We start from the raw sequence: 12,004 nt of genomic DNA on the forward strand, positions 1-12,004 counted from the left end.
CAATTCTTATGGACTTAATAAACTAGATGCATGCTGGATAGCGGTCGTCGTGTGGAGTAATAGTAGTAGATGCAGAAAGTATCGGTCTACTTGTTTCGAACGTGATGCCTATAGAAATAATCATTGCATAGATATCATCATGACTCTGCACAGTTCTATCAATTGCTCGACAGTAATTTGTTCACCCATCGTCTACTTGCTTTCATGAGAGAAGCCACTAGTAAACACTACGGCCCCCGGGTCTATTCACTTCCATCATTTACACCTCCGCTTTTACTTTGCTCTGTTACTTTGTTGCTTTTAGTTCTCACTTGGCAAACAATCTATAAGGGATTAACAACCCCTTCATAGCGTTGGCTGCAAGCTTTTGTGTTTGTGCAGGATCTTGAGATACTCTTCCACCGGATTGATACCTTGGTTCTCAAACTGAGGGAAATACTTACCGTCGATGTGCTACATCACCCTTTCCGCTTCGAGGGAACACAAACGCAAGGCTCCAAGGCCACGGGGGAAATCCTTTGCATACTTGCCTAGGAAGTCCCTTAACGCGTAGCCGTAGCTGAAGGATTCCTCTTGCCGTCGACACAACTATTTCTGGCGCCGTTGCAAGGGATACACAGCAAAACATCAAAAGTATTTCTGGCGCCGTTGCCGGGGAGGAGAAATCAAGATCTATCCAAGTAGGTCTCACAAACTCTTCTCTTGCATTTACTTTTGTTGCGAGTTGCCCCTCGTTTTCCTCTCCCCCACTTCACATTTGCCTTTTTCCGTTTGCCCTTTTCTCTCGATTGCTTTCTGTTCGCTTGTGTGCCATGTGCCCTCAATATGCTTGCATCTTCGCTTGCTGAAAATCTAGTGATATGGATCCTCATCCACTTGCTAGTCTCTTTAAGAGACCCACTCGTGTGGAACAAATTGCTATTGAGTTGAGGGAAATTGACTATTTCTTTGGAGTTTTGCCTAAGATGCGTGAATCTGAAAATTGTGAGGAAGAAATTCATGAAGTGATTCACGAGGGCTCCTTGGATGAAAAGCATGATTGCAATGATTTCACTATAAATCCTATTAGTGACAATCATGCTAAAAATATGCAAAACCCTAAGCTTGGGGATGCTAGTTTTGCTTTGTCCACTACTTGTTGCAATAATCATGATTGGGGTGATGATCTTTCTTATGATCTTGAAAATTTGTTCAAACCTCATGATGAATATGATATTTGCAATAATATTGAAGTGGGTTTGGAGACGTCATGACTTTAGTTGATGATAATCCCACTATTTTTGAAGGGCGTCAACTTTGCATGCATGTGGATCATGAAAAGAATGTCCTATGGGATAGCTATATTGTTGAATTTGAATATGATCCCACATGTAATTGCTATGAGAGAGGAAAATATTTTGGTAGAAACTTTTATGTTACCAAATTACCTCTCGTTATGTGGAGATTGCTATTGTCTCTTTCTTCTTCCTTGCATATGGTAACTATTCGTTGTCTTGACAATCTGTTTTCCTATAAAATGCCTATGCATAGGAAGTATGTTAGACTTAGATGTGATTTTCACATGCTTTAAGATGCTCTCGTTGTGCTTCAATTCTTGTCTTTTGTGAGAGCATCATTGAATGCCTAGCTAAGGGCATTAAACAAAAGCACTTGTTGGGAGGCAACCCAATGAATTTATCCTTTTTATTTCTGTTTTGTGTTTTCCACAATTTCTTAATTCTGTTATGATTGTGTTTTTTGTGTTTCTTTTTGCGTTTGTGCCAAGCAAAACTGTTATGATTAGTCTTGGGGATGATCGTTTGGTCATGCTGGAAAAGACAGAAACTTTCTGCTCACGAAAAGAATTTTCATTGTTTTTCTGTAAGAGCTTTTGAGTTGATTCTTTTTTCTGCTGATTGCTACGCAAAGTCTTCAAATTGTCGTAATTGTTCAGAATTTTTCAAGTACCATAGGTATACGAAATATACAGATTGCTACAGACTTGTCTGTTGTTAACAGATTCTGTTTTGTTGTGTTGGTTGCTTATTTTGATGAAACTATGGATAGTATCGGGGGTATTAGCCATGGAAGATTGAAAGTACAATAACCCAACATCAGCACAAGTAGAATTTAAGTTTGGTACAGTACCTAAGGAAGTGGTGGTTTGCTTTCTTGTACTAATGTTATCACGAGTTTCTATTTAAGTTTCGTGTTGTGAAGTTTTCAAGTTTTGGGTGAAGTTCTTATGGACAAAAAGATAAAGAGTGGCAAGAGCTCAAGCTTGGGGATGCCCAAGTCACCCCAAGAGATTCAAGGATGCCGTAAAAGCCTAAGCTTGGGGATGCCCCGGGAAGGCATCCCCTCTCTCGTCTTCAATCCATCGGTAACGTTACTTGGGGCTATATTTCTATTCACCACATGTTATGTGTTTTTGCTTGGAGCGTCTTGTATCGTAGGAGTCTTCTATTTTTGTTGTGTCACAGTCATCCTTGCTACACACCTAGAGAGAGAGACATGCACACACCGTGATTTTGTAGCGCTTCACTTATATCTTTTGGTAGACAATTCAGCTCACATGTGCTTCACTTATATCTTTTGAGCTACATACTTTTGCTCTATGTGCTTCACTTATATCTTTTAGAGCACAGCGGTGCGTGGCTTGGTAGTTGATCTATGCTTTGAAAGTAGTCTCAAAAGGGGTAGTTATCCAAAGGGATACGAAAACTTCCACCTTCATCTGCATTGAATAGTTAGAGAAGTTTGATTCATCTCAATTAGTTTTGAGTTGTGGTTATGGTAATATTAAAGTCATGTTAGTAAGGTGTTGTGGATCTAGAAATACTTGTGTTGAAGTTAGTGATTCTCGTAGCATGCACGTATAGTGAACCGCTATGTGATGAAATCTGAGCATGATTAGTCTATTGATTGTCATCCTTTGTGTGGCGGTCGCGATCGCGCGATGGTTTATACCTACCAACCCTTCCCCTTGGAGTATGCGTTGAATGCTTTGTTTCGATTACTAATAAAACTTTTGCAACAAGTATATGAGTTCTTCATGACTAATGTTGAGTCCATGGTTTAGATTCACTTTGACCTTCCACCATCAGTATCTTCTTAGTGCCGTGCAACTTTCGCCGGTGCACAAAACCCACCATTAGCCTCCCTCAAAACAGCCACCATACCTACCTACTATTGCTTTTTCAAAGTCATTCTGAGATATATTGCCATGCAACTACCACCATGACATGTGCCACCACGTCTACATTGCCATTGCATGATCGTAAGATAGCTAGCATGATGTTTCCATTAATGTCTATGCCATGCTAGATCATTGTCACGGTACACTACCGAAGGCATTCCATATAGAGTCATCGTTTCTCTAAGTTTTGAGTTGAAAGTGTGATGATCATCATTGATGGAGCATTGTCCCATGTGAGGAAATAAAAGAGGCCAGAGATGCCCACCAAAAAAAAGGAGGACAAAGAGCCAACCAAAATAATGAGAGAAAAAGAGAGAAGGGACAATGCTACCACCTTTCCACACTTGTGCATATTAAGCACCATGATCTTCATGATTGAGAGTCTCTCGTTTTGTCACCACCATATAGCTAGTGGGAAATTTTCATTATATAACTTGGCTTGTATATTCCAATGATAGGCTTCCTCAAAATTGCCTTAGGTCTTCGTGAGCAAGCAAGTTGGATGCACACCCACTAGTTTTCTTTAAGAGCCTTCACATACTTGTAGCTCTAGGTCATCATTTGTATGGAAATCCCTACTCATTCACATTGATATCTATTGATGAGCATCTCCACAGCTCATTGATATGCCTAGTTAATATGACTATCTTCTCCTTTTTGTCTTGCAACCTCCACTACATTCCACACCATCTATAGTGCTATAACCATGGCTCACGCTCATGTATTGCGTGAGAGTTGAAAATGTTTGAGAAAGTAAAGGTGTGAAACAATTACTTGGCCAATACCGGGGTTGTGCATGATTTAAATTCGTTGTGCAATGATGATAGGGCATAGCCAGACTATATGCTTTTGTAGGGATAACTTTCTTTTGGCCTTGTTATTTTGAAAGTTCATGATTAGTTTGCTAGTTTGCTTGAATTATTATTGTTTCCACGTCAATAGAAAACTATTGTTTTGAATCTAATGGATCTGAACATTCACGCCACATAAGAGGAATTACAAAGGACACCTATGCTAGGTAGCATGAAAGCATCAAAAATTCATTCTTATCACTTCCCTACTCGAGGACGAGCAGGAGTTAAGCTTGGGGATGCTTGATACGTCTCAAACGTCTCTATAATTTTTGATGGTTTCACGCTGTTATCTTGCCTTCTTTGTATGTTTTATGTACCTTTTTATATCTTTTTGGGACTAACTTATTAATTCAGTGCCAAGTGCCATTTCCTATTTTTTTCGTGTTTTTGACTCTTTTCAGATCTGATTTTGGAACGGAGTCCAAACGGAAGAAAAACCCCGAAATGATTTTTTCTCGAACGGAAGAAGTCCACAGGGCTTTTGGGCCAAGCAAGGTGGGCTCCAGGGAGCCCACAAGCCCCCCTCCGCCAACAGGGGGAGGCGGCGGTGGGCAGGCTTGTGGCCTCCCTCGCCGCCCCCTGACCTAGGTCTTGCGCCTATATATTCCCAAATATTCCGCAAAAAATCAGGGGAGCCTCGAAAATACTTTTCTGCCGCCGCAAGCTTCCGTTTCCTTGAGATCTCATCTGGAGACCCTTCCCGGCGCCCTGCCGGAGGGGACTTTGGAGTTGGAGGGCTTCTTCATCATCATCATCGCCCCTCCAATGACTCGTGAGTAGTTCACTTCAGACCTACGGGTCCGTAGTTAGTAGCTAGATGGCTTCTTCTCTCTCTTGGATCTTCAATACAAAGTTCTCCATGATCTTCATGGAGATCTATCCGATTTAATCCTCTTTGGCGGTGTGTTTGTCGAGATCTCATGAATTGTGGACTTGTGATCAGATTATCTATGATATATATTTGAGTCTTTGCTGATTTCTTATATGCATGATTTGATATCCTTGTAAGTCTCTCCGAGTCTTGGGCTTTGTTTGGCCAACTAGATCTATGATTCTTGCAATGGGAGAAGTGCTTGGTTTTGGGTTCTGCCATGTGGTGACCTTTCCCAGTGACAGTAGGGGCAGCAAGGCACACATCAAGCAGTTGTCATCAAGGGTAAAAAGATGGGGGTTTTATCATTGGTTTGAGATTATCCCTCTACATCATGTGATCTTGCTTAAGGCGTTACTCAATTCTTATGGACTTAATAAACTAGATGCATGCTGGATAGCGGTCGACGTGTGGAGTAATTGTAGTAGACGCGGAAAGTATCGGTCTACTTGTTTCGGACATGATACCTATAGAAATAATCATTGCATAGATATCGTCACGACTCTACACAGTTCTATCAATTGCTCGACAGTAATTTTTTCACCCATCGTCTACTTGCTTTCATGAGAGAAGTCACTAGTAAACACTACGGCCCCCGGGTCTATTCACTTCCATCGTTTACACCTCCGCTTTTACTTTGCTTTGTTACTTTGCTGCTTTCAGTTCTCACATTTCAAACAATTTATAAGGGATTGACAACCCCTTCATAGCGTTGGGTGCAAGCTTTTGTGTTTGTGCAGGATCTTGAGATACTCTTTCGCCGGATTGATACCTTGGTTCTCAAACTGAGGGAAATACTTACCGTCGCTGTGCTACCTCACCCTTTCCGCTTCGAGGGAACACCAACGCAAGGCTCCAAGGCCACGGGGGAAATCTTTTGCATACTTGCCTAGGAAGTCCCCTAAGGCGTAGCCGTAGCTGAAGGATTCCTGGTGCCGTCGACACAACTATTTCTGGCGCCGTTGCAAGGGATACACAGCAAAACATCAGGTAGTTCTGCTGAAAACAGCGTCAGTCCGGGTTAGTTCTAATCAAATCATACCAAAGTCATATAAAATTATTGTAAACATGGCATGAATACTACATAAATTATAGATACGTTGAAGATGTATCAAGGGCCTTGGTACATATCCGGGTGGCAGTGTTGAGTTTGGAACCCAAATTCGATGCTTTTGAGATCCAGAATTAAAAGAAGATCCATTGTCACTGGTGTGCTTACGAGACTTTTCATAAGTTGTCTGAGCTGTCTCTGCATTGATGGCATTGTTCACCATAACTTGGAAGGTAGCGTAATCGTGTAACTGAAGCTCATGAGGCAACTTTGGGTTGAGATCCTTCCTGAACCTAGCCTGCTTCTTGGCATCGGTGGACACTTCTTCCGTGGTGTAACAAGCAAGGTTCCAAACTCTTGACTGTAAGCATCAATAGTCATCGTACCCTGGATGAGATTACAGAACTCTTCTGTCATGCAATCAATAAGACCCTGAGGTATGTGGTGCTCCGAAAAAGCTCAGAGAGATCTTTCCAAGAAGTGATCTGTCCGGCTGGACGCATAGTCTCATAGTTTTCCCACCATAAGCTAGCAGGACCTTCCAGATGGTATGTAGCAAAAGTGACCTTGTAAGCTTGGGCTAGCTAGCAGAGCGTAGCTTACATGTGATACTACAGAGCCAATCATCTGTATCAAGTGGCTCAATGGAGTGATGGTAGGTTGGTGGGTATAGCTTGATGAAGTCATAGATGGTCACTGTCCCATTATGTTGGTGTGTTGCGTTCTCCTCAATACGTGCCAACAGGCAGTTGGACTCACACTTGTTCCTCTCAATGTCTAGCATAAAATGTGACAACGAGGGTGAATCAGGTAGAACCCCAACATCTTTCGTTCCAAGTCTCTGGCCCTACTTGCGGCCAATGGCAACTTGTGAGTTGCGTGACATCCTGACGATCGGAAACTAGGATTGATCAGGGTGACATTCCAGATAGATAGATAAGAATGGAAAAGCCTTAGATCTTCAAAGAAAATCCTAGGGAAATTTGGACAGCATAACGGCTATGAATGATCAAAAATGAGACATCCTGCAAAATATTTAGGTGGCACGACACCTTCACAACCTCAAGATTCTAATCATACAAACAAGCTACACAGAAAGCACTCGAGGATTGGGATGCGAACTAGATCAACCATTCTATAAGTCTACGGAATCATAACTCAAGATCCTAGTAGATAGGTAAGAATCCTAGTTCTTAATCCCCCCAGTAGAGAAGAGGTGACTCGGAATCGGAATAACATGGGAAAAGGAGTAAAAAGAGCCTTACATTCCCTTCCACAAACAATTCCCTTATATAACTAAAGAGTTGCTAGACTCAACATCGACCAGTTTGGCTTGGTAATCCTACAGTCAGTCAAGCTCTGATACCAACACTGTCGGGACCCCGATCCTTAGTCATAAGAACCCAGCATGTAACACATCACATCACTTTGCGACCTCATGCACGGTAAATTCCATGGCTGCCACCTTACCCTGGCTGGGACCGTTTACGTATTTTGTCTCACGTATGTGAATGTGTCGCTAGCGTTTGAACGACAAAGAACTCGGGTCGACATGACTAGTTATAAAACCGAGTGGTACATCCATACAAGGACTGGCATACATAACCTAGCAAAGCAGGTGTCGGTCAAGAGCGTGTGTAGACGAGTTGTAGAAAGCTACATGGACTCCATTACACCGCGTGGCATTTCCCCGAGGGGACAGACACGGCAGCAAATAAGGATAGAAGTCGGTCAATCAATGTGTCCAGAGAAGTATCAAGCTACCAAGGCTCCGTGGAAGCACAATGAGGCATTTCCGTGTAAAGAGTACTACTAAAGGCACACAACTAGGTGTCGAATCCCACACATACCAATGCATTTCAAACATACACACAATATGCACGATATGTGTAGATACAACATGGAATCACAACATAACTCTACAACTCAAGTATTTATTAGGGACTCATAAGAGTCAACATGGTGTGATATTACAAACAGGGGTCAAAAGACCCAAAATTCAAGTCATACAAGCAACAAGCGGAAGCATAACATGTCTGGGTACAAACATCTAGAAAGTAAAAAAGGTTGAGAAAGCCTGTATATCTACAAGACCCTCCATAGGAACCAGACCTCTATCTGGGATTCCCAAGCTACTCGATCAACATCGATGTTATTGTCGAAACCACTAGCGAGAACATAAATTAAGCAATAGTGAGTACAAAGGTACTCACCAAGAGTTACATCAGAACTAACTACATATGCATTAGTATCAACAAGGGGGTCGTGGGGTTTAATGAAGCAAGCCAGCTTTGACTCAGTGGCTATCCTGTACTACGACTACCAGCAGGTTAATAATGTGAGGAAGCGCACACGAGTCCACTAGCTAATCTCCACAACAATACACCACTATGGATCCTCTCCCCTCTCCCTACGAGAAGGTCATCCATAGCACTCACACTTATCTTGCATATTTTATAGTATCCACTTCAAGTTGTCTATGACCATATAAATTTCCAAGTAGTCCATATCCGCGGACGCGGCTATTCGAATAGATTAAATTACCCTGCAGGGGTGTACTTCTTCACACACGCTCTCACTACTTATCACCATATGCACGTCATGCATCTCGGCAACCTTCAAGCGGAAGCACTCGCGTGGGCGTCGGCCACGACCTGACTAACCACTCAAGACTCTAGTCTAGGTTTGTCGCCTATTTGAAGCTGAACCCGCAAGGAAGTCCGGCCGAAGTTTCCTCTACGGCCCCAAACGATGTGTATAGGGTTCGCAAGCCCACCTCGACGAATGGTACTATGCTTGGTACATCGGGCCATGATGCCTAGTCTGTCCCAAGCCCACCTGTACGGGGTGCCACTCGATAGACTACTAACATGACCTACAAACACTAGAAACTAGTTGCAACTCCTCGACAGAGTTCTAGATGATTAATAAGTTGAGAGAGTCAATTAAGGATCCCAATGTGCGGTACTAGCTAGTCTTGGATAACATACACAAGACTCGGTTCTTAAGGACGGTCCCAATGAGACAACCCACCATGTACTCCTACATGGCCTCTCATCGCTACCTTTACCAAAACGGGTTCACACACTTAGCTTTCATCATTAGAACATGATCACATTCATTCCAAACCATCACATAGATGGATCAGACCTGACACGACTCTAAACATAGCAAGCATGGAAGGGAAAAAGGCATAACATGGCTCAAGCATCTACCATGTATCCTAGGTTGCTTGGTTCAACTATTTACTATGACAATGACAGGTCATGCAGAGGAATGGGTACAACTACCGGAACAGGTAACAGTTGAAGCATATTATCCTAATGCAATGAATGAGAGCAAGAGAGAGAGAGTGCGATTATATCAGAATTCTCAAGGGGGTTTGCTTGTGTGATACAGCGTCAACACGTTACTGCTCCCCAGATGGATACTCGACCGTACCCTCCGGAACAATACCTAACACGAAGAAACAACCAACGAAGGGGAACAAATCAATACACATGAGATGCAACAATATGATGCATGGATATGACATGGCAATATGATGTGGTTTGGCCTAATGCACAACCTAGCAACAGATTTAAATGAAGTATGTTTGAACCCAAGGTTCAAATTCAACTCCATATGTGAGGTTACATATTGCAATTTGCACAAAATGTCCAAATTCTCATATTTATGTTGCTCTATCATGCATGAAAATAGTACAGATGGATTCTTCGGATTTCTAATAATTTTTCATATATAATTTATTTCATTTGGAGTTACTATTGAATTTATATGGATTTTACAAATTTTAGCAATTTCTCGAATTATTTTAAACCCAGAAATGCCTTTACTGCATCAACCATGCGTCATCTTGACATCACTCGGTCGACTGTCTGCACTGGGTCAAACTTGACAAGTGAAGCCCACTCATGAGTGACCCAGTGACTAACCAGGGTCAAAACCCGTGCTGGCTGGGGTTTGACTAGCTGCGGGGCCCGCTCTCATACTTTGTGGTGTTAATTAAACAGGGGGTACACTAATTAAACTTCTGACCGGCGGGACCAACCGGCCAGTGGCTCATGCGATGGTGCTTGATGTCGGCGACCTCTGGTCACGGCGGTGTCCGCGTTACTGGCCACGGGAGCGGCGGCTGAGACCACTAGGGCGTAGCCCCAGCTCGCCCGCATCTAAACCAGCGGATTGGGGGCGCGGGGATCGCCGGAGATGATGGCAACGACACCGGAGGCGGCAGACGGAGCTCGGCCAGGTGGATCTTGTTGCTAGGGGAGATGTTGTCACCTCTGGTTGATGTTGTCACATTTTTCCGGAGATGACAAACATTTTAGATGGCCACTTTGGTCCATTGAAAAATATTTTGGTTGAACCTACTAGAATTCAAGTAGTGCTAGGGTTTTGATCATCCCCATTTTAGGTTTAAAGTAAAATTAAATATGATGCAATCACAACCATTAACCCTAGTGCATGCTAAAAGTAGGGATGTGACAACTGAAAGTGCATGTAGTTCCCATGTGTTATTTTGGTAATTGATGACAATCCTAATGGACTAATGTTTGCATTGAGTTATACATTTGAAGGAATGTTCTATATGCAACACATGAAGAATATTGGATGATTTGAAGTATGCTTGTTCCATGAATATGCAAGAAGGAGCTCGAATGAATTCTAAATGAATGTCATATACATATTGTTGTGCATGCATCAAGGATGAGCTCAATGAGTGAATCAAATATGATACGATCAAGATGGATTCCATGTGATGAACTAATGTGATCTATGTGGAGTTCATTGAGGATCTTGGACATTCTCGTGCTTTGGCTTATGGTTTGAGCCATGATGGATCAAGATCTTGAGAGAATAATTAAAGATAAGAATTCTACATATGTCTTGAAAATAGGATCATGGTGAGCTCATATGTTGTATCATGAAGACGAGCAAGTTATAGCCAATATGAGATTCATGGAGAAACTTGATATGGTCATGGTGAATTGAGATATTGGCAATCATTTCTTAAAGCAATGAGCCTAACAAGAAATCAATAGGGCCTTCAAGGCATCAAGATTAATCATGGATCTAAGATAAATGTTGACCAATATGAAGATCAAAGAGTTAACTCAAAGTTGGTCACCACTCAAGCGCAAATGATGTACCACATGGGATCTTGTGGTTTGGTAAGTAATTGTCAGTTGCACGTTGTGTACTAACCCATACCATGTGATGTCTATGTCTATAAGGGTTGGGTAATTCTCATGGGCTCGCATCAAGAGAGAGATTCCAAGTGTCCATGATATGATTACATGAAGGGTTCATGATCATGTTTGACAAGGACAAGTTCAAGATAACCATTTCTAAGGATTACATGCTTGAAGCTTGTGGATGTTCACAAGATAGACAAATGAAGATGAATACAAAGCAAGGCTTTCCACATTGTGTATGGGAGAGCTACTTGAAGACTTCATCAATGTCTTGCCTTCATCTTGAGCCAAGAAGAAACAATAACATCAAGCTCAAGTCTAAGGCCTGACTCAAAGGTATTAGTTCCTTTGACGTTAGTGGTGCAGAGTCATGATCACCGAATAAACATATACACCCAAGTAAGGATTATCGGCAGCTATGTAGTGTAGCTCTTTTATGATTCTTGAGTTTTAGGGATCCCTCACTATTAAGAGGGGATCACTGGGTCTCGCAAGAAACTTGCTCAAAACTCTACGCAATTCCACTCTCTCTATTTTCTTGGTTAGTCTGCCCTTGTTCGGTCGTCCGGTGGTTCTCGGATGTCCGGACCCTGGATGGACGACGCCGTCCGAAAATCTGGAGCCAGCCAACAGAGTCAAACCTTTGGACTTCCGTCCCCTCCGGTCATCCAAGAACCGGACGTCCGGGTACGCTAGGAATTCTGTTGCCACCAAACAGATCCAAAATGTTGTATTTTCGGCCATTCCGGGCGACCGTGTCCCGGACGGCCGATGCCTTTCGATCGTCCGTGCGCTGTTCATTTTTTCACCCGATGCTGACCTAAGATCTTCTGTGTCCTTGGATGACCGACA

The sequence above is a fragment of the Hordeum vulgare genome, chromosome 2H (genome assembly GCF_904849725.1).
Source record: "Hordeum vulgare subsp. vulgare chromosome 2H, MorexV3_pseudomolecules_assembly, whole genome shotgun sequence".
Classification (NCBI taxonomy): Eukaryota; Viridiplantae; Streptophyta; class Magnoliopsida; order Poales; family Poaceae; genus Hordeum; species Hordeum vulgare.